The following is a 27338-nucleotide window of genomic DNA, read 5'->3' as shown; positions in this document are numbered from 1 at the left end:
ACCAGACCCAACATATCACCCCAGCCCTGCAGATAGGTAGGTTAGTGTTTATCTGCAGGACTGGGGTGATATACTGGGTCTGGTTACACTAACCTATCTATCTGCAGGGCTGGGGTGATATGCTGGGTCTGGTGACAGTAACCTATCTATCTGCAGGGAAGGGGTGATATGCTGGGTCTGGTGACAGTAACCTATCTATCTGCAGGGCTGGAGTGATATGCTGGTTCTGGTGACACTAACCTATCTATCTGCAGGGCTGGGGTGATATGCTGGGTCTCGTGACACTAACCTATCTATCTGCAGGACTGGGGGGATATGCTGGGTCTGGTGACACTAACCTATCTATCTGCAGGACTGGGGTGATATACTGGGTCTGGTTACACTAACCTATCTATCTGCAGGGCTGGGGTGATATGCTGGGTGTGGTGACACTAACCTATCTATCTGCAGGCCTGGGGTGATATGCTGGGTCTGGTGACACTAACCTATCTATCTGTAGGGCTGGGGTGATATGCTGGGTCTGGTGACAGTAACCTATCTATCTGCAGGGCTGGGGTGATATGCTGGGTCTGGTGACAGTAACCTATCTATCTGCAGGGCTGGGGTGATATGCTGGTTCTGGTGACACTAACCTATCTATCTGCAGGGCTGGGGTGATATGCTGGTTCTGGTGACACTAACCTATCTATCTGCAGGGCTGGGGTGATATGCGGGGTCTGGTGACAGTAACCTATCTATCTGCAGGACTGGGATGATATGCTGGGTCTGGTGACAGTAACCTATCTATCTGCAGGGCTGGGGTGATATGCTGGGTGTGGTGACACTAACCTATCTATCTGCAGGGCTGGGGTGATATGCTGGGTCTGGTGACACTAACCTATCTATCTGCAGGGCTGGGGTGATATGCTGGTTCTGGTGACACTAACCTATCTATCTGCAGGGCTGGGGTGATATGCTGGGTGTGGTGACACTAACCTATCTATCTGCAGGGCTGGGATGATATGCTGGTTCTGGTGACAGTAACCTATCTATCTGCAGGGCTGGGGTGATATGCTGGTTCTGGTGACACTAACCTATCTATCTGCAGGGCTGGGGTGATATGCTGGGTGTGGTGACACTAACCTATCTATCTGCAGGGCTGGGATGATATGCTGGTTCTGGTGACAGTAACCTATCTATCTGCAGGGCTGGGGTGATATGCTGGTTCTGGTGACAGTAACCTATCTATCTGCAGGGCTGGGGTGATATGCTGAGTCTGGTGACACTAACCTATCTATCTGCAGGGCTGGGGTGATATGCTGGGTGTGGTGACACTAACCTATCTATCTGCAGGGCTGGGGTGATATGCTGGGTCTGGTGACACTAACCTATCTATCTGCAGGGCTGGGGTGATATGCTGGTTCTGGTGACACTAACCTATCTATCTGCAGGGTCGGGGTGATATGCTGGGTCTAGTGACACTAAGCTATCTATCTGCAGGGCTGGGGTGATATGCTGGTTCTGGTGACACTAACCTATCTATCTGCAGGGCTGGGGTGATATGCTGGTTCTGGTGACACTAACCTATCTATCTGCAGGACTGGGGGGATATGCTGGGTGTGGTGACACTAACCTATCTATCTGCAGGGCTGGGATGATATGCTGGTTCTGGTGACAGTAACCTATCTATCTGCAGGGCTGGGGTGATATGCTGGTTCTGGTGACAGTAACCTATCTATCTGCAGGGCTGGGGTGACATGCTGGTTCTGGTGACAGTAACCTATCTATCTGCAGGGCTGGGGTGATATGCTGGGTCTGGTGACACTAACCTATCTATCTGCAGGGCGTGAAGAGTGGCCAGCCATGATTTAGTTATCCAATAAAGTTGGGATCTAATGTAATAGTGAAAGGTCTATATGCAATAAAATAATAGGACATAAAAGATATAAACCAAATCTACATAAAAGCAGATGAAGGAACAATCCCCGCCTGTGCTGAGGAGCGGGTAGAGAAGGTTTGAGACGACAGTGAATGATCTTCCAGCTATCTCTGCCTTCCTGGGAATAAATGGTTATGTGTGATAAACTGGCTTATTTCAGACCAATATTCTTGACTTTCATTTTCAGCAAATGGCTTCTATAAAATATAATTATCGCTTGGTCATCCTCATTAAACATGTGATTGAAGTTAATGCTTTTGCTATGTGCATTTCATTGAATGAAGGCTCATTCAGTAATGTTGATTTGCAAAAGGGTCCTGGTGAGAAATAAAGTATATTTATTGTGATTTTCCACTGCAATTTTATGTTCATCTAAGTTGGAGCAGAACTAAACATAAGAGTAATACTTTGAGGCCCCATGTCGAAAGTAGTTCAACCTTTGTTTAAAGGAGAAGTTTAGTTGCAGAAAATCTACCGGTTTCTTAAAGGGGCGTTCGCCATAAATGTCATTTATCACCCATACACATGAGCAATAATAACTGATGTTAAAGGGGTTTTCGTGCTCCAAATGCATTTTTCGTACTAATGACCTGTCCATGGGATCTGATCGATAGGGGTCTAACACCAAGGACCCTGTACAGATCAGCTGTCCCAGCATCCTCCAACCGCTGGAAGCTATTGCAGTTCATGGGGAGTCAAAATAGTTTGCCCCTATTCAAGTAAGTGGGTGCACTACTGATATATAGTGAAGGGGCTGCAGCTTCTTTCCTGTGAATTGAATAGGAGAAGAGTTGCTTCTGCTTCCCGCCACTGGTGTAGCTTCTGGGGCCCGAAGGCTGAGTGACCCCCCCCCCCCAATATATTGGATATTGATGACCTATTTTGTGGATAAGTCATCAGTTTGAAAAATGTATTTAGGGTCATAAATCCCTTTAATTGTTACTTTGTTATAGTTAAAGCATCATCTATACTCTGTTGTGTTCTAATGATTTTCAGATGACTCTGCTGACATTGTCCCAGTCTACACAGTCAAGATAGAATGTGATATAAAAGGAAAGGTCATCCTACAAGCAGAAGAACATTCCCCTTTCTGAAGAAAGCAGTGGCCACTTTATTAATTTTAATAGGAGCACTGGACATATCATAGCTATATACGGTGCTCCCAATGAAATGAATGGAGCAATGTGCTCACCACCATTCCATTCAGAACAGGGGACAAAGGTGCCTTGTTCTCCTGATCAGTGGAGGTTTGAGCAGTTGGACTCCCATTGATCTTCCAAGTTATCCCCTATCCTATAGAAACCAATCACCTCTTTTATTATATAAGAGCATTATATAGACTGAATGATGTGGCCCAAACAGTCAGATACAGGGACAAGATGTCTGATCCAAATACGTTTATTTGGAAAACAGCAAAAATAAATAATTCTTCATGTCAGGCACAGAATAAGCAAATATAAAACACAACCTTAACTTCAAGCACAACAGAAAACAAAACCCTGCTCGTCCGAGCTCTAACTAAACAGTAAAAAACTAACTATACGTATGGCTTACTATCAACAACACAAATAAAACAAAGTATCCTAGTACGGTCTCAGCAGGCTCTCAGCATTTCAGGAAAGACTCTGGCGCATCCTCTCGCTCCCAGGATCTGCTCTGACGGGCAGGATCTGCAGCCTTTTATAGCCCAGTAACAAGCCTGAGCTGAGGTCTACACAAGACCTGCACTGGACCATACATACGTCATAAATCTGGGACTGATATACCAGGACTCCAACACTCTGCCTGTCACCTTCTCTCAACAGATAGAGTAACAAATGCATTTTTACTATTAGACAGTTTCATAAACCTCTTCTTTTGCATACCTATGAAAACTACAACATTTTATCGAATATGGATAACCTAAAATAAATCAGCAAAAAATGTAAAAAAAATTGTATATTTAAAATATTTTCTTTTTTGATTTCTTTATTATAATAAATATTTATTATTATATTATATTTAAAAAACATATATATATATATTCCTTTATTTTGATAAGACACTGACAACACGTTCCCTTTCCATCTCATCTATAGATAAAGGATACAATTGTAATTGAATTATCTTTAGCTCAACTCCACTTGACATGTCCATACAATCTCAAACACTTGTTGCCCCGAAATTCCTCATGATTTAAATAAGATGAAATAGAAAACCCACAAAATCATCACCAAAATATTCTTCGCTTTCAGCTCCGCACAAGCGTGACTCACCTACAAAATGTAACACCATTTCAGGCAGTAAGTGGTTAGAACTTGCAAAATTATGATTAAATTCAAGAGCTAGAAAGCCAAATCTATTTCTGCCAAATGATATGAATCAAATCTGTTTCATGCGAGATAAATGCGAGCTAATTGCAACAGTGTATCTAATATACAATAACAAACTTATGAGTACAGTATGTGACTGGCGCCGTCCATGCCAGCAGTACAAGTATAGCAATAACGAAGTAGTAATAATAAGTCCTATCCGGCAGAAATAATTAACAGCAATCAATCCTTTCAAGGACGGATCCTCCAAAAATCCTTCACCTTTGTAGCAATGTAACCCGTGCTTATAAGGGGAGTATAAAGGAAAACATCCAATGAAACATACAAAACATCCAATAGAGTCTAAAATATTTTAATATCTTATTTCGGTGTTATGAGAGGTTACAGTAACAGACCTTCTGTGAGAAGAGCTTTTCTGTCTTTGTTCCCATGACAACACTTCTTGTTTCCACACTCTAGAAAACTTACACTTTAATTACTGGCACCGGAATCAGCTTTTAGATAAGCCTTTCGATATGCCCTAATACGAACAAAATGTCATTTAATATAAATATATTAGGGATGAGCGATTTTGCCTAAAAATATTTAAAAAAAATAAAAAAATTCAAGTTTATGGGAAATTCTCAATTTTAATCTCAATTTTTACTTTTTGATTAAATAAAGAAAGTTCATTGAGCTCAGGGAGAACTGGGCAGATATACAGTATATCCTTGTCCTATTAGCTTACAGCACAACTACTGACTACAGTGAAGACAATGTTCATTGTAGGTGGCCTGCAGTACCAGGCACCACCACTACATTGGGGGACTGTACTGTACAGATTACAGTGAAGACAATGTTCATTGTAGGTGGCCTGCAGTACCAGGCACCACCACTACATTGGGGGACTGTACTGTACAGATTACAGTGAAGACAATGTTCATTGTAGTTGGCCTGCAGTACCAGGCACCACCACTACATTGGGGGACTGTACTGTACAGATTACAGTGAAGACAATGTTCATTGTAGGTGGCCTGCAGTACCAGGCACCACCACTACATTGGGGGACTGTACTGTACAGATTACAGTGAAGACAATGTTCATTGTAGTTGGCCTGCAGTACCAGGCACCACCACTACATTGGGGGACTGTACTGTACAGATTACAGTGAAGACAATGTTCATTGTAGGTGGCCTGCAGTACCAGGCACCACCACTACATTGGGGGACTGTACAGACTACAGTGAAGACAATATTCATTGTAGGTGGCCTGCAGTACCAGGCACCACCACTACATTGGGGGACTGTACAGACTACAGTGAAGACAATGTTCATTGTAGGTGACAGTAGGTCATCAGTAACAAATTGGTCAGGATCAAGCTCTCAACCATCATCATGATCAAGTGTTTCGTCCACCAAAACACTAAGTATAAATTAGTAGCAGTCCTAATTCTATTCAAGTGAATAGAGTGGGGCTGCAGTACCGTGCACCAGCACTACATTGGGGGACTGTACAGACTAGGAGTTGTACACATTGTACGGAGCTCCATATACTGTACAAAATGTTCATTGAGCATAGGAAGAAGGGGTTGGGTATGTATCCTAGTCCTATTACCTTATGACGCAACTACTGACTACAATGAGGACACTGTTCATTGTAGGTGGCAGCATCACCAGTTCCAATTGGTCAGGATCTAACATCTGGACACCATCCTGATCAAGTGTTTAAGCCACCAGAAGATTAGGTATACAACTGGTAGCAGCCCTACTTCTATTCACGGGAATAGGAGTGGGGCTGCAGCACCAGGCACTACCACTACATTGGGGGGCTGTGCAGCTGTAGACAGTGTACAGAGCTCCATATACTGTAGTGGTGGTGTCTGGAACTGAAGCCCACTCCCATTCATATATCTAGTATATGGTAAAAACAAAATCAACTGATCTGATACTGTATCAGTACTATCCTGTGCACAGTCAGTGCCAGAAACCAAAGGCAGTGAATCGGTCTATTCGCATGTCATAAAACTGATCAAAATGGACATAGAGCTGTGTGAATAGACCCATAGACTTTCATGGGTTTTATAAAGGTCATTTCAAAAACAGCCATCACATTATTCACGTGTGAAAAGATCCCATCCATGGAACTGAACCTGGCCAACACAACCGACTTTAGGGCCGTGACAAATGGCACTGTCATGCGGATAAGGCTTTACAGTGGCCGTATTGTATTTTTTCCTATCCCACCCAACAAATGCGGTGTCCCTACACCCTACCATGTCTGCGGTGTCCCTACACCCTACAATGTCTGCGGTGTCCCTACACCCTACAATGTCTGCGGTGTCCCTACACCCTACCATGTCTGCGGTGTCCCTACACCCTACAATGTCTGCGGTGTCCCTACACCCTACAATGTCTGCGGTGTCCCTACACCCTACAATGTCTGCGGTGTCCCTACACCCTACAATGTCTGCGGTGTCCCTACACCCTACAATGTCTGCGGTGTCCCTACACCCTACAATGTCTGCGGTGTCCCTACACCCTACAATGTCTGCGGTGTCCCTACACCCTACAATGTCTGCGGTGTCCCTACACCCTACAATGTCTGCGGTGTCCCTACACCATCTGGTACACTCAACACTGATTGGACAATGTCAGCCCTATGGCTCTTATTGTATTAAAAATTTTCTAGGAGGAGTAACAGAGGGGCAGTTTAAAAAAATGCTTGAGAATTATTTCATGGGGATACAATAATTATGTAAAAAGTCATCTTAGGGCTCTCTAAGTAAAATTTATAAATACACGGTGCTGAACAAAAAAAAAAGTTCCCTGCGATCCTCCCGCAGCATGACCCGCGCAATTCTTTTTATTAGGAGAGGTTGTTTCTATGCTCATTGATGCCCCCCGCTGGGTAACGGATGAGCAGCCAAGCCCATTGAAGTCCAATTAGGAATTGGCAGAAGGCCAGGACATAAAAGGGTACAGTATATCAGCATTTTTTAGCAGCACATCTAAGATCTAAATATTTCATGAAGCAGATTGGTGTATTTTGATACCGCTGTCTTACTGCCAAAAACAGCTTGAGATTTCAAAAAAGTACAGTCATAGTAGACATTTAAAGGGGCGATGGGAAGTGACTGCGTCGTCAGCAGATAGTGGGGTGATGCGGCAGGCGTGGGCTCGGGAGGGGCCGGGTGCGACCCAAATATTCAAAATTGTTTGCTTTTTTTGATGAACTTAGTCTAGGGCGTACGAAAATGGCCGCCACATTGTAGTATATAATAACTTTTTTTCATGTAGATTGTGAGCCCCATATTGGAATCACAATGTACATTTTTTTCCCCTCTCAGTAAGTCTTTGCAGAATGGGAGAAAATCCATGCAAACACGAGGAGAACATACAAACTCCTTGCAGATGTTGTTCCTGGCGGGATTCAAACCCAGGACTTCAATGCTCCACAGCGCTAACCACTGAGCCACCTTGTTGCCCCCTCATTGCAGTATATAATAAGTGGAGGCCCAGGGGAGGTAAAAAATACCAACTTAATCCCATTCGTCCCTTACCTCTTTTAAGCCTCCTCACGGCTTCCGGTGCTTTCCTGGTGATGTCATACATTCAGGGTAAGCGCTAGAGGTCACATGGGCACGACGAGCGTCATGACATCATTATGCTGAGCATGCCCATGTCACCGCTGAGGCCCAAGTACAGGTCCTTAGTCAGGGGGCTACCCCTACACATGGTGGCGCTGTCTGATCAGAGTCACACTGTGTAAATACAGACTCCTTTGGCAAAGGGAACGGTGACATTGGGCTGTCAATTCATTCATGTATTTCCTGGAAGACTAACAGAGGAATTGAAGAACATAAGTATTTAATATGCAATATATGTATTTGGTAAAACAGACAGGTCAGGAGAGGAGACAGTCACCCTTATAGGGAATATCAGATTCATTACAGCAACCTCTTCACTACTTACCAAGCACAGCGCCATACACTACATAGTGGCTGTGCTTGGTATTGCAGCTCTGTTTAATTCATTGGAATTGCAGCATGTCCAAACGTCCAAAGCATGTGACTGGTCTGAGAAGAGGGATTGGAGTCAATATCGTAGCCTTGGAATATCCCTTTAAAAGGAATGTGTGGCCAATTAATTATTTTTGAAAAAAATTAAAAAAAAACAGATATTGAAATATAACCTTTGATTGTAGATTTTTTATTCTATTTTTATATACGTGACTCTGGAGGCGGCCATCTTGTCTGAGCTTCTCCTGTGCTCTGTTAACAGCATTTAGCAATGGGCTTTACAGGATGGCCATGGCCATAGACAGCAATAGTCTGAAGCCGATTGAAGTCTATGGGAGATCTTTCTAGTCATGTCTTATGCAGTAAATAATGATGGGTCAGTGGTGTTATCTGTACAGGTGTTATTATCTATCACTATTTGTAATGTACATGAGATGACTGCTGAAAAGAAAATCTGTCTATTATTAGGTTTAGTGGACAGAGTGAAAATTACAGGATATAGTATTATTATTATTTTCTTTAACATTGATGTCTATGTAAAGCAATGACCATCATTTTGCATCCTTTATTTTGCATCCATTTTTTGCATCCTTTACAACAAGTACACCCCTGCGTTTGGGTTTCGGTTGGTAGGGTCCGCTTGGGGACCCCATGAATGGAAACCTAATGTGGAAACTGGAAGATCCCATAAAGTATAAAATGCGGATGTGAAAAACGTGATCTGAACAGACCCTAAAATTGACGTGCTGCGTTTTTTTTTATTTAAGATGTTGTTTTTTCCGCCATGTTTTTTTCTGCAATATGTGGATCCACCCAAATCTCATTCACTTTACCGACACTGTAAAATGCAGCTGGGTTTTTTCCATTCCGGTGACCCCTTCATGTTAAGTCTTATATTTTGGCTTCCATTTTGACCCCCACCCATTCTAAAATCAATTCCAGGTGTTGCAGAAAAGGTCAAAGGTTCATTGGACAGAATCAATTTTTTGCGTTGCGATGTAATGTATGCCATAGTTAAATATGTAAAGGTTGTCTTTATGTGGAAGTCATCTATACCGCCTCCAGCCTCTGCACAATATGACTTTCTACGATATTCAATAGGCATAATACCTGTATTAATGTCGGCATTTGTAAGCAATTAGATGGAAACCACCGTGGGATAAATACAAAATAAAAGCTTTAACGTTGCAAAAAAAAAAAAAAAAAAAGTTATTGTTGCTCTTTGATCACAGCCTATACGAGGCGGCGATTAGAGCAGGTTTGCATATTGATAGCTCGGCTCCTGTAATTGCCTTCTGCGGTTGTGCTGATGTGAAGCTTCATTCCCCAATGAGTCTGATGAGATCATACACCGCCATACTAAGCCATTAGAGCCCCCTTATCAACAGGCCACTATCCATTATCCTAAATGGAAAGGAGCATCGTGGAAGGAAAAAAAAAAACAGGAAGCTTCAAAGTAATGGGGTTAAAATGGATCCTTATGCTTGATAAATAATGTATGGAGTAGAAATCTGAAAGCCCATATAGTTCAGTGCAAGCGGCGGACTATATGGCTGTGAATGCTTTATAATAATACCTTCCCTTATTACAGAGCGCTGCCATTCTTCCTACCTGCACTTGTCACCCCGGGCTCTTAATTTCTGTTATTTATAAATGTAAGGCATCTTAAGTAAGGATATTAGTAAGACTGTTACAGTCTCGTCTGTGCTAGGTGTTATTACAGGGCTGTTATGTATTTATAGGAACGCAGGTGGGGCGCAGTCGGAATTACACAGTGAGGATTTACTGGCACGTATGGAAGATGACGGACATTGAATGCAAGGGAGGCCATGGCAAGGCTTGTAAGGAACAGAGCTGAGGAGGCATGGGAAGAGTCAGAGAAAAACGTACCGACTCGGACTCCGGTTTCAAAATAAAATGATTTATTATATATGATATTATGCAATTATTGATTTATATTGTATAAGTAGATGGATAGTTTGTTCAATAATAATAACAATAATAGTGTTGTTGTTGTTATTATTATTATTATTATTAAAATTATTATTGTTATTATTAATAATAATAATAATAATAATGTTATACAATAAGTTAGATAGTTTATTCAATTATAATACTAATAGTAATAATAATAGTATTATTATTATTATTATTATTATTATTATTATTTTTATTATTATTAATATTGTAACCCATAATCACCTTTTAATTCCAGTTTATGGTGAACGTAATGGTTGAATTAGATCTTTATATGAGAATTGCTAAGGTTGTATTATCCTATTTCTGTGCTGTTCTTTGTTTGCACCTAAAAAGATTTGCCTGGATTAGAAACCCAATATTGAGTACCATATTCGGAAGTCTTGACTTCATGTTCGGGAAGTGCCAGACAGCAGTTCCCCAGTGCTGTAGATGAACCCTGGGGGGAGGGGCACAAGAGACCGTGAGCCCTGGTCTGAAATCCCACACTGTCCCTTCCTGCTTGCCGGTCCTATCCCATAGGTAATAGGCAACAACTGGATGACAAAACCCTTCCTAAATACGTGACACACGGAACGCGGACAAGACAAAAAACAACAAAGGAGGTCAGCTAGCCAAAGGGTCGGTAACAGTCGAGTAAAATCGATATCCAAAAGAATAGTCTATAGGGAAAGTCAGAGGTCAATAATCAGAATACAAGAAAAAACAGCAAGAGAAAAGCCAGCATGCACAAGGCAATAGCAAGCACCAATGTGAATGTGAGCCAAGAATAAATAGGGAGGAAGAACCCGCCCTGGACTTGATAGGAAGGTCGGCTGTCAATCAAACGGAAAGGCTAAAATTAACTATTAGAGGAGCAGAGGGAAATGACGGTGAAGGAGATGGGTGTGGTGGGAAATCAATTACCAAGGTGAAAGACTAGGAAAGTGTTCAGACAATGCGAGAAGAACCCAAAAGAAAAAATCACAGTCGAACACGCCTCCTGTGCCGCAGCATGCGCCCGGATGATGACGCCAAAGCCCGGACGGGCAAAGAGGTTACACCTATTTGCTAAAATGTAAAATGATTATTAAAAGCACCTCTCATTGTGGAGGACTTCACACATAGATTTCAATGGGGACACTGCAATACCTCATGTCTCCTGCTGAGGCACTGTAGAGGAATGGAACACTTGCTGCCAGTTCTTCAAACAAATACAGCAGATCACTGGGATTTGTGTAGCAGAATAAGCTGCTACACAAATTTTGGGGCACAGCAGCGAGCCTACTGTATATGTTATAAGGGGTAGTTACTTTGGTTTTATATTCAAATTATACAGGAATTTCTTCGAGGTATTTCTCAAGGTATAACAAAGGGCGAGAACTTATGTAGCCTTTGGCTTTGCTAATCTCTTCCTCATTGTCACTAAGTAGTAAGTGTAAATCTATCTCCTACACATTTATCACCCATTGCTACTGGTATCCGTTCTGCTCATGGTAATAACAGATTGTCCGTAGATATTGCAGTGTGTATAAAGTATAATGTGCTCCCGCTGACATTGAGGTCTATCGTGTGCTATGAATGTCAAGCTCCAACCTGCTTCTGTTCTCCTAGTAGCCGTTCTTGAATGACTCCGGCATCTGCGGATAATTGGCCTTTCGTCCTGTGGCCCGGACCATCTGTTTTGACGAAATTAATGGAATTCATTTTCATCCGTGTCTTCCATTTGTCATGCACTTAGTATTGTAAACCATCTGTGCGATGTCCACTTCTGAATGATACTAGGTTAAATCCCCATATAACAGTGTCCGCACCTTATGTCACATCCTACGGTATGTCAACCTATAGGCGGTAGAGTCATTCAACTCACGGTAGTCACATAGCTACATGGTTAGCAAGGTCCATTGCATTGCGTCCAATCTGTAATACGTTGGCCCACAGGAAGGCAAAAACCCCTATGAGGCTGATTACATTAATCCCAAATTAGGCGGTGTTCATACTTGCACCCCGTGTCTGCTGTGTGCCGCCGAGTTTTTGCCCTCAGCCCCTATGAAACTGGACGGGACGGAATCCCATCGGATAGCTTTAGAACCTATTCCCTTGATCATGTGGCAAATACTTCCGTAGCTTCATTGTTCTTATAGTAAAGAAGCCCCATCTAGGACAATGGTTGTATATGAAGAAGAAGTCGAAAAATAGACTATTGTTATATAGGGCCTTCCTCCCACCAATCCTGATATACAAGGGTGGAGACACATCAAATCAAATCAAAAAAAGCTTTATTGGCATGTCCGAATAGATATTTGGCATTGCCAAAGCTAGTAAAGTGGGGGGGGGGAGTTGGATTCGGGTGGGTATGGGGGGGGTGGGATGGGTGGTTTGGGGTATAACAGTCTATGGAGTCTCATCTTCCTATTAGTTGGTGACTGCTATATGGGGAGGTGGGGTGGGGCAGGGCGGTTGGTTTGGGGTATAACAGTCCGTGGAGTCTCATCTTCCTCTTCGTTCGTGACCGCTATATGGGGAGGTGGGGGTGGGGTGGGGCGGGTGTATTGGGATAAATATAATAGTCCGTGGAGTCTCATCTTCCTCTTATTTGGTGACAGCTGGACACGTATTGGGCAGCGATCTCCACGGTGGCCTCTTCTTCTCCCAGTAGGATGTAGAGTTTCCTCTTCTCGTCTGCAGATATGAAGTCTGGGATGTGGGCAAAGAGTCTTTGGTAGTAGACGGCCCTCACAGCTGAGTATTTGGTGCAGTGTAGCAGGAAGTGGGTCTCGTCTTCTAGGCCCCCTGGTCACAGTGCTGCCTGTATCGCCCCGTCTCTATCTCTAGGTTGTGGGCGCTCAGTCTGTACCGGCTCAGGGTCTGTCTGTGTTTGGGGTGGCGTATTCTCTCCAGGTAGGTGGCCATGGTGTAGTCCCTTTGTAGGGATTGGTACACGGTGAGTTTCTTGGAGACAAACCCGTCAACCACTATGACATCCGTGGGCTGAAGGTGGCTGAAGTTAAGGGCTCCCTCCGTCCAATCCCTTTGACTCCAGTTATAATGGCGCTTGAGGCATAGATGAAGCTCCATGTGTATACGATCCATGACAGATATAATGGATCATTTCTGACATATCATGATGTATTATGATTCGTTAGGATCTTTTGTTACATCAAATTGCTGATAATGTGTCTGCCAAGATTCCGTGTGGTATCCATTTATTTACTATAGAAAATACTGTGATCGGCCCCTTGTTCACACTTGAGTTATGGTCTCACTTCATAATTATTACTACTTTGATTCTGCTTTCATATGGCTAGTGCCAAATCTTAAAGGACCACAGTAAAGGTGGTCTTCATGGTCCTTCCCAAAGTATCTGACCAGCTGGAGTCCCCACTCATCTCATCGGATACCGGAAGCAATAGAGATATAAGGAAGCAGGAGACAACGCTGGTCAAGTTATAGGCGCGGATCTGTAGTGACCCAGTGCCACCCCTAAACAGTAGAAGGGGCTTCAGATGTTCCCCTATTATGTGAATAAGAGAAGAGTTGCTGCAGACTCCATACGTATCTACATCTTGGTTGTCAGACCTCCATCGATCAGATGTTGGTGGCCTCCTTGTCAATGTCACTCGCATGACCAGTGCTCCATTCACTTCAATGGGGCTGGCTGGACTCCCTTGCACCCATGGCCCCATAGAAGTCAATGGAGTATCAATCACGCAAGCCTACTGGTTCCCCATTGCTAAGGAGTTCTTAGGGGGCCATTGAGTCGCCACATACTCCTGATCACTAGGGGATTGGACGCATGACCAGTGCTCCATTCACTTCAATGGGGCTGGCTAGACTCCCTTGCACCCATGGCCCCATAGAAGTCAATGGAGTATCAATCACGCAAGCCTACTGGCTCTCCATTGCTAAGGAGGCTTTAGGGGGCCATTGAGTCTCCACATACTCCTGATCACTAGGGGATAGGACACGTATACCCTGTCCTGTGGATAAGATAAGTGTTCATAGCCCTTTAACAAGCATTTTCCCACATTCTAGCTTTAATATTTTTTTAATTCTTTTAATTACCAATAAATAAACTCTTTATTAATCAATATTTCTAACATTAATGAAAACATATTTGCTTTTATTTATAAAACTGCTGAATACAGACAGAAAATAGAGATTTCATAATTGTACTTCAAATTAATACAAAAAAATAAAATAAAAGAATTTTACTTTTTTTCCATGGAAACAAGCCCTGGAGCTTAGGGAGCAATCGATAAGCCTCTATCTCCAAATTACCTGTAAGAGCCATCGTATTCCCCTCCTGCTGGTTTTTATAGCATAAATAGACAAGGCCCTTCACTGTGATACTGACAATTATAATGACAACTTGATACGGCGGTATTCTGCATGACCACAATGTGCCATCACGTAAGAAACTCGTAAGCCGGATCTGAGCAATGTCTGAGAAATGAAACGAGACGGAGTAAAAACAACTTTTCCCAAATGAATAGTACAGGTGAATGTAAGAAACAATGTCATGTGATTTTCTCTGTTTATCAAGCTGAGTTACTTTTTTACATAGAAGTCTAAGGAGAGGGGAGGGAAGGAGGAGGCTGCTGGAAAAGATACATACATATCATAGGCTGTTTAATTCTGCTACATTGTAAGTGAGGGAACTCAAGATAAGACTCTACCACTGCACAAAATGAGGCAACACATCAATTAACTGTCAGGATCTGAGTTGTTTAATACGTTGTTGTGTATTTTTGATGGTGTTCGTTGGGGATTTGAGTCGGTGTCCTGCGGTTGTTCTCTTTGCCACTAAGCTGTTGGGCTAGTGTTTGGGTGTTTGCCTCAGTGTATACTTGAGTTTGCTTTGTGTCTCGGTGGATGCGAGCTTCAGATGTGGGTAATTGTTGTCAACCCATCAGGTCTTCCCAGGGTCTGTAAGGGCCCCTGCACTCGGCGTAAGCGCTCGGCTCATTTCGAGCCATACACGCGAGCGCTTCTAAACACTTCCCATTCACTTCAATGGGAGCGCTCGTAAAGTTGGGTTAGAAAACTGATTTTCCAAAAAGTCATGGAACTTCAGATCACACACAACGTAGAACGTAGGACTGAAACTAAATCACCACCAATTGACAGACTGAAGATTAACTATGACTTCTTGGAACGTACAGCACTCTCCAAGGTTTGTGAATGATCGTTTTGTGCAATAACAGGAAGCTTGCAACTCATTTTTGCCATTACTGTTTCCCTTCTGTTATCTCGACAGACAGAAAACGGAAATTTGCATGGAAATGCACGTAATTATGTAGATCTCCTAAACGGGTGATTTTCTCATCCACTGACTATATACTGTATGTTTTTAAAAATAACCTTATGGTACAGAGTAGAATTTTATGGGGGTCCATCGCCTATAAACCACATTTACATCAGGGATAGCTGAAGTATGGCTACTCGGCAACGCTATCAGTTGACTAGAAAGTAATTTTCCGTTTTGACAATTTCAAGTTGGTGTCCCCATTATATATGTATATGAAACACAAGGGGGACAAATCTGGAGTCCGTTTTTTTTTTGTTTTTTTTTGCGGACACAAAGTCCTCCATGGGGCTGGCTGGACTCGCTTGCACCCATAGCCCCATAGAAGTCAATCATGCAGGCCTACTGGCTCTCCATTGCTAAGGAGGCTACATTGCGTCCCCTCATTCTCGTAATCACTAGCGAAACTGGCGATTGGACACATATACCTTGTCCTGTGTCCATAGTCCTTTAACAAGCAACTGCTTGCAAGCCGTCTGCTGTCTGGTTTACCACAGACACCCTTTCTCTATGCAGTCCTTGTAAAGTCCTGTACTGACGACCCTTTCTCTCTCTACAGGTAAAATGATCCTCTAAATACAATGTTATTCTGTGACACATCCATTCCACTGCCCTGAGTTATAATGTGGTCATTCACAGTAAAATAAAATTACCATTCCAATGACTACATGGTTCCAAAAGAAGTCAACAGATCCATTTTAATGGTCATCAAAACAGATGTGTATCAGCCATCAAAAATGAATCCGTGGGTTGGGTAAAAAAATGCCGGTGAAATTCATCTGTCCTTTGTGTGTGTGTGTGTGGGGGGGGGGGGTCTGTTCAAAACTGATCACAAACGGCCATCAAAAATGGACCAATAGATTGGTGTCCACTAAATGACCATGGTCATGTGACTACAGCCTACAGTGGATAGGGTACAATGCTCAAATAGTGCGTGGCGCTAAAAATGTTTATGAATTGAGAAACTCTGGATTAGGGTTGAGTGATCGAGATTGGAAAAGATTCCTATCGGCGATCGAGTAAATTTCACAATCAGGATCGGATTTTAAAATCGATCCTGAAATCTCAAGATCGGCTCAACCCTTCTCCATAAACATAAAGTAACTAGGGTTGAGCGATCGGGATCGGAAAAGATCGGATTCTGATCAATGATTGAGTAAATTTGACGATCGGGATCGCCTAGAAAATGATCGGAAAACGGATTTTAAAATTGATCCTGAAATCTCAAGATCGGCTCAACCCTACTCTAGATAGAATTTTTTAAAATGTGTTTAAATACAAAATACAATTCAAATTTTACATTTTATTTCATTAATATTTTTCATGGAATAGCCCCAACCTCTAAAATAAAAAAGCCGGTCTAGCCTGGTTAGAAAAAAAAGTGACATTTCTGGAAACTAGTATAATATGACAGTCACTGCTGTGGCCAGCAGAAAAGGAGAAAGTAACGTAATACAGAATTGTTCGAGAATCCCTCAAAAGTCACACATTTTTCATCCCCACTGAGGATTTAAAAATGAAAAGCAGACCTGGAGGGTCTTAGACAAGCCTGAGGCAGTATGAAGGGAAAGGTCAAACACTCTGCTAAAAAAGAGCGTTATCTACGGAACAACAACTTATCAGCCGGCTTGCAGCCCTTTTTATTTACACTTATTGGTCCCAGAGGTAGTGCACTCAGTGCGGGGCGTGATTACTTTGTAATGCTTTTACCAGGAATTGGAAAGGAGACTCTAATTTGTAACAATGTGTTGTTGCCTGCACGTGAACTTTCCGAGACGCCGGTGCCTTTCACAGTGTGAATGACTAGCCCGTATAATGAGCGCTGAAACCACAACTGTCTAAGAGAAGAATTCAGATGAGCCTTGCCTTTTACGAATGTATTGGCGAACGATTTACCTAAATTCTCGGGAAGTAACCAATCAATGAGGATTTCGGAATTGCACATGAATCTTTCTGACTCTACATTTTAGAATTTAACGTTTTTCTATGAGTAAGTTTAGGATCCTGAGCCACAATGCAAAATCTATGATATGGCCCCCCAGCTATCTTGTCCATTAAAATATTAGAGTCTTATTTTTACGTGGCTGTTGCCTCCCTCGGGGACCACAGAGCAGGTGAAAGTGGTAATTCTACACCCCCAATAACTATATCCCAGTGACTGAGGAACATGATATTTTATGGAATGAGTAGGGTTGAGCGATCAGGATCGGGTAAAGATCGGATTCCGATCGGCGATCGAGCAAATTTCACAATCGGGATTGGCTGGATATGATTGAAAATCGGTTCAACCCTACTCCATAAACATAAAATAACTAGGGTTGAGCAATCGGGAATGGGAAAGATCGGATCCTGAGCAAATTTCACAATCGCAATTGGGATCGGCTGGAAAAAGATTAGAAATCGGTTTTTAAATACAATCCTGAAATCTCAAGATCGGCTCAACCCCAGGAATTAGTTTTAATGGGCTGCACAAAAAAAACATAATTAGAGGGCCCATCCTCTAATAATCCCTAAAAATACACCATAGTACCCTTAAACTGTGGGAGTCTTCTGCTGGACCACTATCATGTTAGAGTCTGGGTCCACCATAGGATCCTCTGGTACATTGGTGGGCCAGTTCAAAAGTGGTATTATAGACCATTGACTAAATGCAGTCTGTTATGAAGGGTAGACATGATAAGATAAGATAATCCTTTAATAGTCCCACAATGGGGAAATTTCAGAATAGAGGTTGCTCCCAGCTTGGAGCTCTGTATCGAGGCAGCCACTCAAGGCGGCGTCAGGAAGTATATGATATGAGTAGATCTTTGAAAATCTTCATTGGTTTCTCCAGGAGCTATTCCTTCTGACTCCCCCCATACACAGACATGCTTGGTTTATCCAATCAAGCACGCGGTTTTAATTACAAGAGTGCAAAAGGTGGTGGCGGTGAACAAAAGTGTCAGCCCTATCCCTGTCTCTCCTGACATCTGCCATTGGAGGGGATACCCCCATACACATTAGGTGTGTACATACAAAATTGCCAGGTTTGTCCAAAATAATTCTAAAGTGTATGGCCAGGATAGGCCATAAGTGGGATGGGAGGTGGGGGGTGAAAGAAAACAGGGCCGAAAGCAGAAAGCTCCGTCCCATTCATGGAGCCCGGGCACTGTCAATATAGCTCGGCGCCTACTGATAGGGGCTCTTTGTGGCCGGTTGTGAACCTTCTACCTATTAGGTATGTATGGCCTATCTTAAAGATAACCCATAGACACCTTAACTCTGGAAACCCCTTTAAGATCAGTGGTCTATTTCTATGAGATATACACTGATGTACACGTGAAGCCGCTTTTAGGACCAAACCAATGTCAACATCTCTGATATGCCTATAGGACATGCTAATCCAATTCTGCCTTTAAGTGACATTCTATGCGTTTTCTCACTTGATCCTGGTCAGCATTAACATCGGTTGACAATTCAAAATGGCCGACCCCGCTATGTGTATAGGTGTCAGTATCCAACAAGAAAGACGCTACACAGGAAGGACATGGCAGATTTTTATTAAAGCCTATGGGTAATAATAATACATCATTTTCTCTTGGCAGAAATACGGCTTTGGCATCACGACTGAATATTAAGTGGTGTAAATATTTAGTGAAATAAGCTTTCTGTGCAGAATGAGTCCTTTAATTATATACACTTATTTTATCTTATTTATGAAGGACTGACACATGTAATCCTGGTAAACAACATTATTTCCAGCGACGTGACTGAAGGACAGAACTTCTGCACATATTTCACCAGATCCGATTTACTACTTTGGAAAATTGCATGAAGATTCCCCCTCCCCCCACCCAAAAAAAAAATAAACTTGGCCAAATATTATACCGAAGTTGTAAATAAAAATTAGCTCTAAAAGTTTTACCCTACGCCTGCACCATCAGTAGACTTCAGGAAACATACCGCATACGTTACTAAGTCATTCTCAGAGTAAGTTTTCACGTAGGACTGTGGGGCGGATTCCACCAAAAATCACTGTCCGATTCCGCCCTGATTCTGCCTCCAGTTGTGTCTTTCCTCAATCTTGACGTGGATTTTGTGGCTGATTCAGTTGCAGGACACGCAAGGTGAGATGGCCCATTCATCTTGAAGTGATAAGGAGCAGAATGCCGATGCCCTGCCATAGGGACACAGAGGGTGAAAAAATCAAGAAGAATCCGAGGCAGATGTCCAAGTGTCTTGAATGTCTATTTATATTCCACCATATTATAGGAGTTGTCAGATACTTTGGTCCAGGTTTGGGAGGAGATCCCTCAGGAGACCATCCGGAACCTCATCAGGAGCATGCCCCGGCTTTGTAGGGAGGTCATACAGGTACGTGGAGGCCACACACACTACTCAGCCTCATTTTCACATGTTTTAATGTACGGCTCTCCAGCTGTTGCAAAACTACAACTCCCAGCATGCTACTTGCTCTGCTGTTCTTGGAACTCCCATGGAAGTGAATGGAGGGAGTTGTAGTTTCACAGCAGCTGGAGAGCTGAAGGTTCCCTACCCCTGTTTTAAGGACATTACATTAAAGTTGGATCAACCTGTAGTGTGTTATTCCACTTTAATTTTGGGGATGACTCCAAATCCAGGCCTTCATTGGTTAATTTCCATTGATGATTTTTTGTGTGATTTTGCTTTCATCACATTCAACTTTGTACAGAACAAAGTATTCCATGAGAATATTTCTTGTTCATCTACATCCTATCATCTCAGCGGAGAGAATAACTAAGACCGGTGAAGACCACCAACATGATGGTGCTGAGGTGGATGAAGATTAAAAATGTGGGGTTTTTTTTCAATTTACTTTGCAGTTGTCCTATTTTATTTAAATCTCAGATAATCCCTTTATGTCTATTATCACCTTAGGCTAAGGCCCCACGTTGTGCTTTTTTTTTTTTTTTTTTTTTTTGAGCCAAAGCCAAGATTAGCTACAAAAGGAATGGGAAATATCTGGGAAGTTCTTATACTTCTTACTTCAGTTCAGTTCACTCCTAAATCTGCAACAACAAAAGCTGTTTTTCTGCAATGTTGGGCCTCTATCTAACGATGGTCCGACACCCAGACTTTGGATTCTGGAAGCTATAGTGCTGTCTGGAGTCAGAAGCAGTTCAAGTAATAGGTACAGAGCTGCAGTAGTCCAGTTACACCACTATACAGTGGACAGAGCTGTAGTAGTCCAGCCTCACTGGTATATAGTGGATAGAGTTGCAGTATTCCAGTGCCACCGCTATACAGTGGACAGAGCTGCAGTAGTCCAGTGCCACCGCTATACAGTGGACAGAGCTGCAGTAGTCCAGTGCCACCGCTATACAGTGGACAGAGCTGCAGTAATCCAGCCTCATTGCTATACAGTGGATAGAGCTATATTGCTGTATGTAGTTGGAAGCAGTTCAAGTAATAGGTACAGAGCTGCAGAAGTCCGGTTCCACCACTATACAGTGGACAGAGCTGTAGTAGTCCAGCCCCACTGGTATATAGTGGATAGAGCTGCAGTATTCCAGTGCCACTGCTATAAAGTGGGCAGAGCTGCAGTATTCCAGTGCCACTGCTATAAAGTGGGCAGAGCTGCAGTATTCCAGTGCCACTGCTATAAAGTGGGCAGAGCTGCAGTAGTCCAGTGCCACCACTATACAGTGAACAGAGCTGCAGTAGTCCAGTGCCACTGCTATACAGTGGACAGAGCTGCAGTAGTCCAGCGCCACTGCTATAAGGTGGGCAGAGCTGCAGTAGTCCAGTGCCACTGCTATACAGTGGACAGAGCTGTAGCTCTGCACCTATTACTTGACCAGAGTTCTTCTTGACTCTGTACATACTTATAGCTTCCAGCACGTAATCAAGGCAGGGTCTGGGACCCCCATTAATCAGATACCGATGACCTCTCCTGTGTAAAAAATGTTGGGGTGCCCAGAAATCTCCTCTAATGTGAATAGGAACAGAACTTGTTATGGAGCAGAGCTTCTTCCTGCCTGGCACTATACCTGGAGGCAGCCAGAGATGTCAGACCACCACCAATCACATACTGGATAGATCACCAGGAAGTGGTTGGGGTCTCAGAAAACCCCTTTAAAAGATAAATAATGTAAGGAAATACAACAAGCATATTACAGAAATGCGCATATTACTAAAAAATAAGTGATCGTATGATATGAATATTTCATGGATACATGAAACCTGAACATGACACTGCCATGACAGGGCTTAAAATTCGTTTCCTTATCCTTGCCATGACAATCTTGACAAGATATGGACAGAACATTAGCGCTGCAGTCGCAGCTTTTTGATACATAACATTTGCTTTGACAGAGTTGACACTTTGACTGACACAGAGATCGGGACAACCAATGTACAAGACTCATCTCTGGCCTGAAAGATAATAAACCAGGAGGACTGTAAATATGTTAAACCCATAATGGTGGGCCCAGCCATACGTCACGCTCACTACTGACCTTTTTGAAAGACCGGGCTCCATAAAGAACATCTGCTAAGCGACACATCTATATGCATGGATATCCTTAAGGTGAATGATTTTCAGGAATACAATCTTGATCAAACTGCAACATTTCATGAAAAATACTCAAGCGCTCTTCTAAAATGCTTTCTATATTCCTCCATGTTACCGACCGCAGCCAATACATTAACCATCCCAGCAACTTCTTCTAACACAGGTGACTACCTGGCATCGACAAGTGTCTCCAAGTAATCTTTTATTTATGGCATTACAGAAGCGAGAAGTAAATAGTCCCCATCGTCCAGCAGATCCCAGACGTCAGATTGACTTATGGACTCTAATTTATAGGAATAAATGGCAATGTATTGAAATTTAAAGGGATCCTATTATTGGATACCCTTTTTTTTCTCGATAACATGTAGGAATAGTCTTAAGAAAGGCTATTCTTCTCCTACCTTTAGATGCCTTCTCCGCACCGCCGTTCAGTAGAAATCCGTGATTTCTTCAGTATGCAAATGAGTTCTCTTGCAGCACTGGAGGCGGTCTCCAGCTCTCAAACAGCACTGGGGGCGTCCCCAATGCTGCGAGAATACTCTCCAGCGACGCCTCCATCTTCTTCTGGAACGCCTCTCCCTGCGTCTTATTCCGTCCTGGGTTTCAATCTTCTAGGCCTCGGACAGAGCCAACTGCGCATGCCAGCGGCCACAAGAAAATGGCTTACTCTGTAAGCTGCCCGTAGCCTAGAAGATTGAAATCCATGATGGAAGAAGGCGCAGGGAGAGGCCATTCCAGAAGAAGATGGAGGCGTCGCTGGAGAGTTCTCTTGCAGCATTAGGGACGCCCCCAGTGCTGCGAGAGAACTTATTTGCATACCGAAAAAAACACAGATCTCTACCGAATGGTGGCGCGGAGAAGACATCTAAAGGTAGGAGAAGAATAACCTTTCTTCAGGCTATTCCTACTTGTTATCGAGAAAAAAAGGGTATCCAATGATGGGAATAAAATTTAAGATGACTCTACTATTTGCCCTTCATTGTAGATCTGTGTGTTATGGTGGGCAAGACTACAGTAAGGCCCGGTTCACATCTGTGTTCGAGTTTCCATTTGATAAGTCCACTTAGGGATCCCCTGAATGGAAACCTATAGGCAATAAAAAGCGGTAACCTTCAGGAAACCCGCAGACCCCATAGACTAAAATGGGGTCTGTGTGGTTTCCGCACTAAACATGCGGAGAGAAAAGTACTGCTTGCATATCTCATGTGGAAACCACATGGACCCCATTATAGTCAATAGGGTCCATGAGTTTCCCAATTAACCACTTTTTATTGCATATAGGTTTCCCCAAGTGGACCCCCCTCCAAACGCAGGGGCCAGAGTGAACATTTCAGGATACATTATTTTTCACTTCCTCACGATACTCTGGGAAACAATGGACCACTCTTGCCCGTAAGAAGGATCCTTAAGATTTAATTGTATCTTATTCCATTAAAATCCCTCTATGTATATATAGATAGTACAGACTAATCCCATAATGGTACATAAGCCCCACCCCAAAGACTCCGCTGCCAAAGATGACTATTAACATCCTTCGTCAATGGCTTTACCAAGCTCTGCGTTCTTCTTCTTCTCTCCGTCGGGTTCTGTATTTTATTATGTTACATTATTAACATTATTACTAGATTGTGCGCTATTTCCCATGGGGTACAGAAGCAATGCCTGAGTGATTTGGGAGGAATGTACCATCTAAATGGAACACTACATACTTAATTCACATTCATTCCCCCTAGGAAAATGTCAGAGATACTGTATGTAGCGTCATGTTTTATTCTGTGGATATTAAAATTTGAAAGCGCCCCTTTACATGACATAACTCTGCACTCTATGGATAGCGTCTGTGTCATAGCGCGCTTATTTTATAAATCGCCCTCGCGCCTTCTATCACACAAGGGGATGAACTTACAAATGATCAGTAAGACATTGTGTGCGCACAAGAACACATACGTGTCACTCCCAATCCTATTTCACATGCCTATCAGGAATGAAGTGAGGGAACATGTACAAAGCCAAACCCGTTCTACTCTGTGCATATTTTATGAGTTATTTCCTGCCATAGAAGTCGGAGATTAGCTCTGGAGCGCAGAAGATTTTTCCAAAAATTTCAAAAATTAAAGGGAGTCTACCATCACCGACCCACAATGCCATTACCATTAGAGATGAGCGAACACTAAAATGTCCGAGGTTCGAAATCTGATTCGAACAGCCGCACACTGTTCGACTGTTCAAACGGATTTCGAACCCCATTATAGTCTATGGGGGGGAAATGCTCGTTTCAGGGGTAGGCAACATTCAATAAAATCATACTTACCAAGTCCACAAGTGACGGTTGGGCTGGATTCTGCTTGAAGTCTTCTCCCGGCGCAGGGTCCCCGCGTCCTCTTCCGGGTGGAATTCACTCTGCCTAGGCATCCGGCCTAGGCAGAGCCGACTGCGCATGCGCGTGCATGCACGCGCATGCGCAGTCGGCTCTGCCCAGGCCCGACGCCTGAGCATAGCCGACTGCGCATGTGCGTGCATGCCCGCGCATGCACAGTCGGCTCTGCCTAGGCCGGATGCCTAGGCAGAGTGAATTCCACCCGGAAGGAGACGTGGGGACGCAGCGCGGAGAAGACTTTGGAAAGGTAAGAGAAGAGCCAGCGTTGATTGGCAGAATGTATAGCATTCTGCCAATCAACGCTGGTTCTGCATCGAACCTTAAACTTCAAACAGCTAGTAGTGTTCGATCGAGTACGAGTATTTCAAATACCGTAGTATTCAATCGAACACCTACTCGATCGAACACTACTCGCTCATCTCTAATTACCATATTACAGAGCACATTGCAGTGATACACAACATACCTCTGTCATGTAAGTTACTTTTGTAGATTTGGAGAAAAACAACCTTGAAGTTTATACAAATGAGGGCGGGTTCACACCTGCGCCCGATTTCCGCTTTGCAGGTTTCCATCTTCTGCCCGAGAAACTGGACAGGAGCCGGAAACCGGCAGTCAATTATCAAATCCAATCATTTGAATGGGTTTGCAAAGTGTCCGCCCGTGAGCGTCTTCTGCCTCTCCGCGGCGAAACGGTTTTTTTTAACTGGACACATCGGACATGCAGGACTTTGTGTCCGGTTAAAAAAAACGGTTTCACCGTGGAGACCAGAAAATGCTCACGAGCACTCACAGGCGGACACTGACTGCCGGGTGTCCGTCTCCTGTCGGCAGAAGATAGAAACCCACAAAGCAGAGACCGGGTGCAGGTGTGTACCCGTCCTGAGACAGTCGGTGCACTAGGGGCCAGGCCTAATCTCCCTGGAGCGCTGTTCTTAATACTCAGGCTCTTACCATTTCTTGCCTTGGCCACCCCATGTAGTGATAGAGTTGATCCTGTCACTGCTATGACATCACCCATCTTATGAAGAATAGTTCCCGCCCCCAGTGCACCAAAACGTCAAGGTTGTTATTCTCCAAATCCACAAAAGTGACATACATGATGAATGTAAGTTGTTTATGAGCATAATGCGCTCTGCAATGCAGTGGTGGATGCTGAATACACTTGGGGGCGATGTTTCACGTTTGTTGCAAAAATAAGTCACTAGAGATGAGCGAACACTAAAATGTTCGAGGTTCGAAATTCGATTCGAACAGCCGCTCACTGTTCGAGTGTTCGAATGGGTTTCGAACCCCATTATAGTCTATGGGGAACATAAACTCGTTAAGGGGGAAACCCAAATTCGTGTCTGGAGGGTCACCAAGTCCACTATGACACCCCAGGAAATGATACCAACACCCTGGAATGACACTGGGACAGCAGGGGAAGCATGTCTGGGGGCATAAAAGTCACTTTATTTCATGGAAATCCCTGTCAGTTTGCGATTTTCGCAAGCTAACTTTTCCCCATAGAAATGCATTGGCCAGTGCTGATTGGCCAGAGTACGGAACTCGACCAATCAGCGCTGGCTCTGCTGGAGGAGGCGGAGTCTAAGATAGCTCCACACCAGTCTCCATTCAGGTCCGACCTTAGACTCCGCCTCCTCCGGCAGAGCCAGCGCTGATTGGCCGAAGGCTGGCCAATGCATTCCTATGCGAATGCAGACTTAGCAGTGCTGAGTCAGTTTTGCTCAACTACACATCTGATGCACACTCGGCACTGCTACATCAGATGTAGCAATCTGATGTAGCAGAGCCGAGGGTGCACTAGAACCCCTGTGCAATCTCAGTTCACGCTAATAGAATGCATTGGCCAGCGCTGATTGGCCAATGCATTCTATTAGCCCGATGAAGTAGAGCTGAATGTGTGTGCTAAGCACACACATTCAGCACTGCTTCATCATGCCAATACAATGCATTAGCCAGTGCTGATTGGCCAGAGTACGGAATTCGGCCAATCAGCGCTGGCTCTGCTGGAGGAGGCGGAGTCTAAGGTCGGACCTGAATGGAGACTGGTGTGGAGCGATCTTAGACTCCGCCTCCTCCAGCAGAGCCAGCGCTGATTGGCCGAATTCCGTACTCTGGCCAATCAGCGCTGGCCAATGCATTCTATTAGCTTGATGAAGCAGAGTGTGCACAAGGGTTCAAGCGCACCCTCGGCTCTGATGTAGCAGAGCCGAGGGTGCACAAGGGTTCAAGTGCACCCTCGGCTCTCCTACATCAGAGCCGAGGGTGCGCTTGAACCCTTGTGCAGCCTCAGCTCTGCTACATCAGAGCCGAGGGTGCGCTTGAACCCTTGTGCACACTCTGCTTCATCAAGCTAATAGAATGCATTGGCCAGCACTGATTGGCCAGAGTACGGAATTCGGCCAATCAGCGCTGGCCAATGCATCCCTATGGGAAAAAGTTTATCTCACAAAAATCACAATTACACACCCGATAGAGCCCCAAAAAGTTATTTTTAATAACATTCCCCCCTAAATAAAGGTTATCCCTAGCTATCCCTGCCTGTACAGCTATCCCTGTCTCATAGTCACAAAGTTCACATTCTCATATGACCCGGATTTGAAATCCACTATTCGTCTAAAATGGAGGTCACCTGATTTCGGCAGCCAATGACTTTTTCCAATTTTTTTCAATGCCCCCAGTGTCGTAGTTCCTGTCCCACCTCCCCTGCGCTGTTATTGGTGCAAAAAAGGCGCCAGGGAAGGTGGGAGGGGAATCGAATTTTGGCGCACTTTACCACGCGGTGTTCGATTCGAACGTGGCGAACACCCTGATATCCGATCGAACATGTGTTCGATAGAACACTGTTCGCTCATCTCTAGTAAATACTGAACATTTTTGGGTAATTTGTGACTTATAGAGATGAGCGAACAGTGTTCTATCGAACACATGT

At 43.7% G+C, this 27338-nt stretch overlaps 1 protein-coding gene across 1 annotated transcript in view; it reads right to left on the bottom strand.

Moving 5' to 3' along the window:
* The window catches only part of AGBL4 (AGBL carboxypeptidase 4), a 966914-nt gene that overhangs the window by 842430 nt on the left and 97146 nt on the right, over positions 1-27338 (bottom strand). The window lies entirely within an intron of this gene.

Source organism: Leptodactylus fuscus, chromosome 9 (assembly GCF_031893055.1).
Source record: "Leptodactylus fuscus isolate aLepFus1 chromosome 9, aLepFus1.hap2, whole genome shotgun sequence".
Lineage (NCBI taxonomy): Eukaryota > Metazoa > Chordata > Amphibia > Anura > Leptodactylidae > Leptodactylus > Leptodactylus fuscus.
This window is presented reverse-complemented; position numbering and strand designations above follow the sequence as displayed.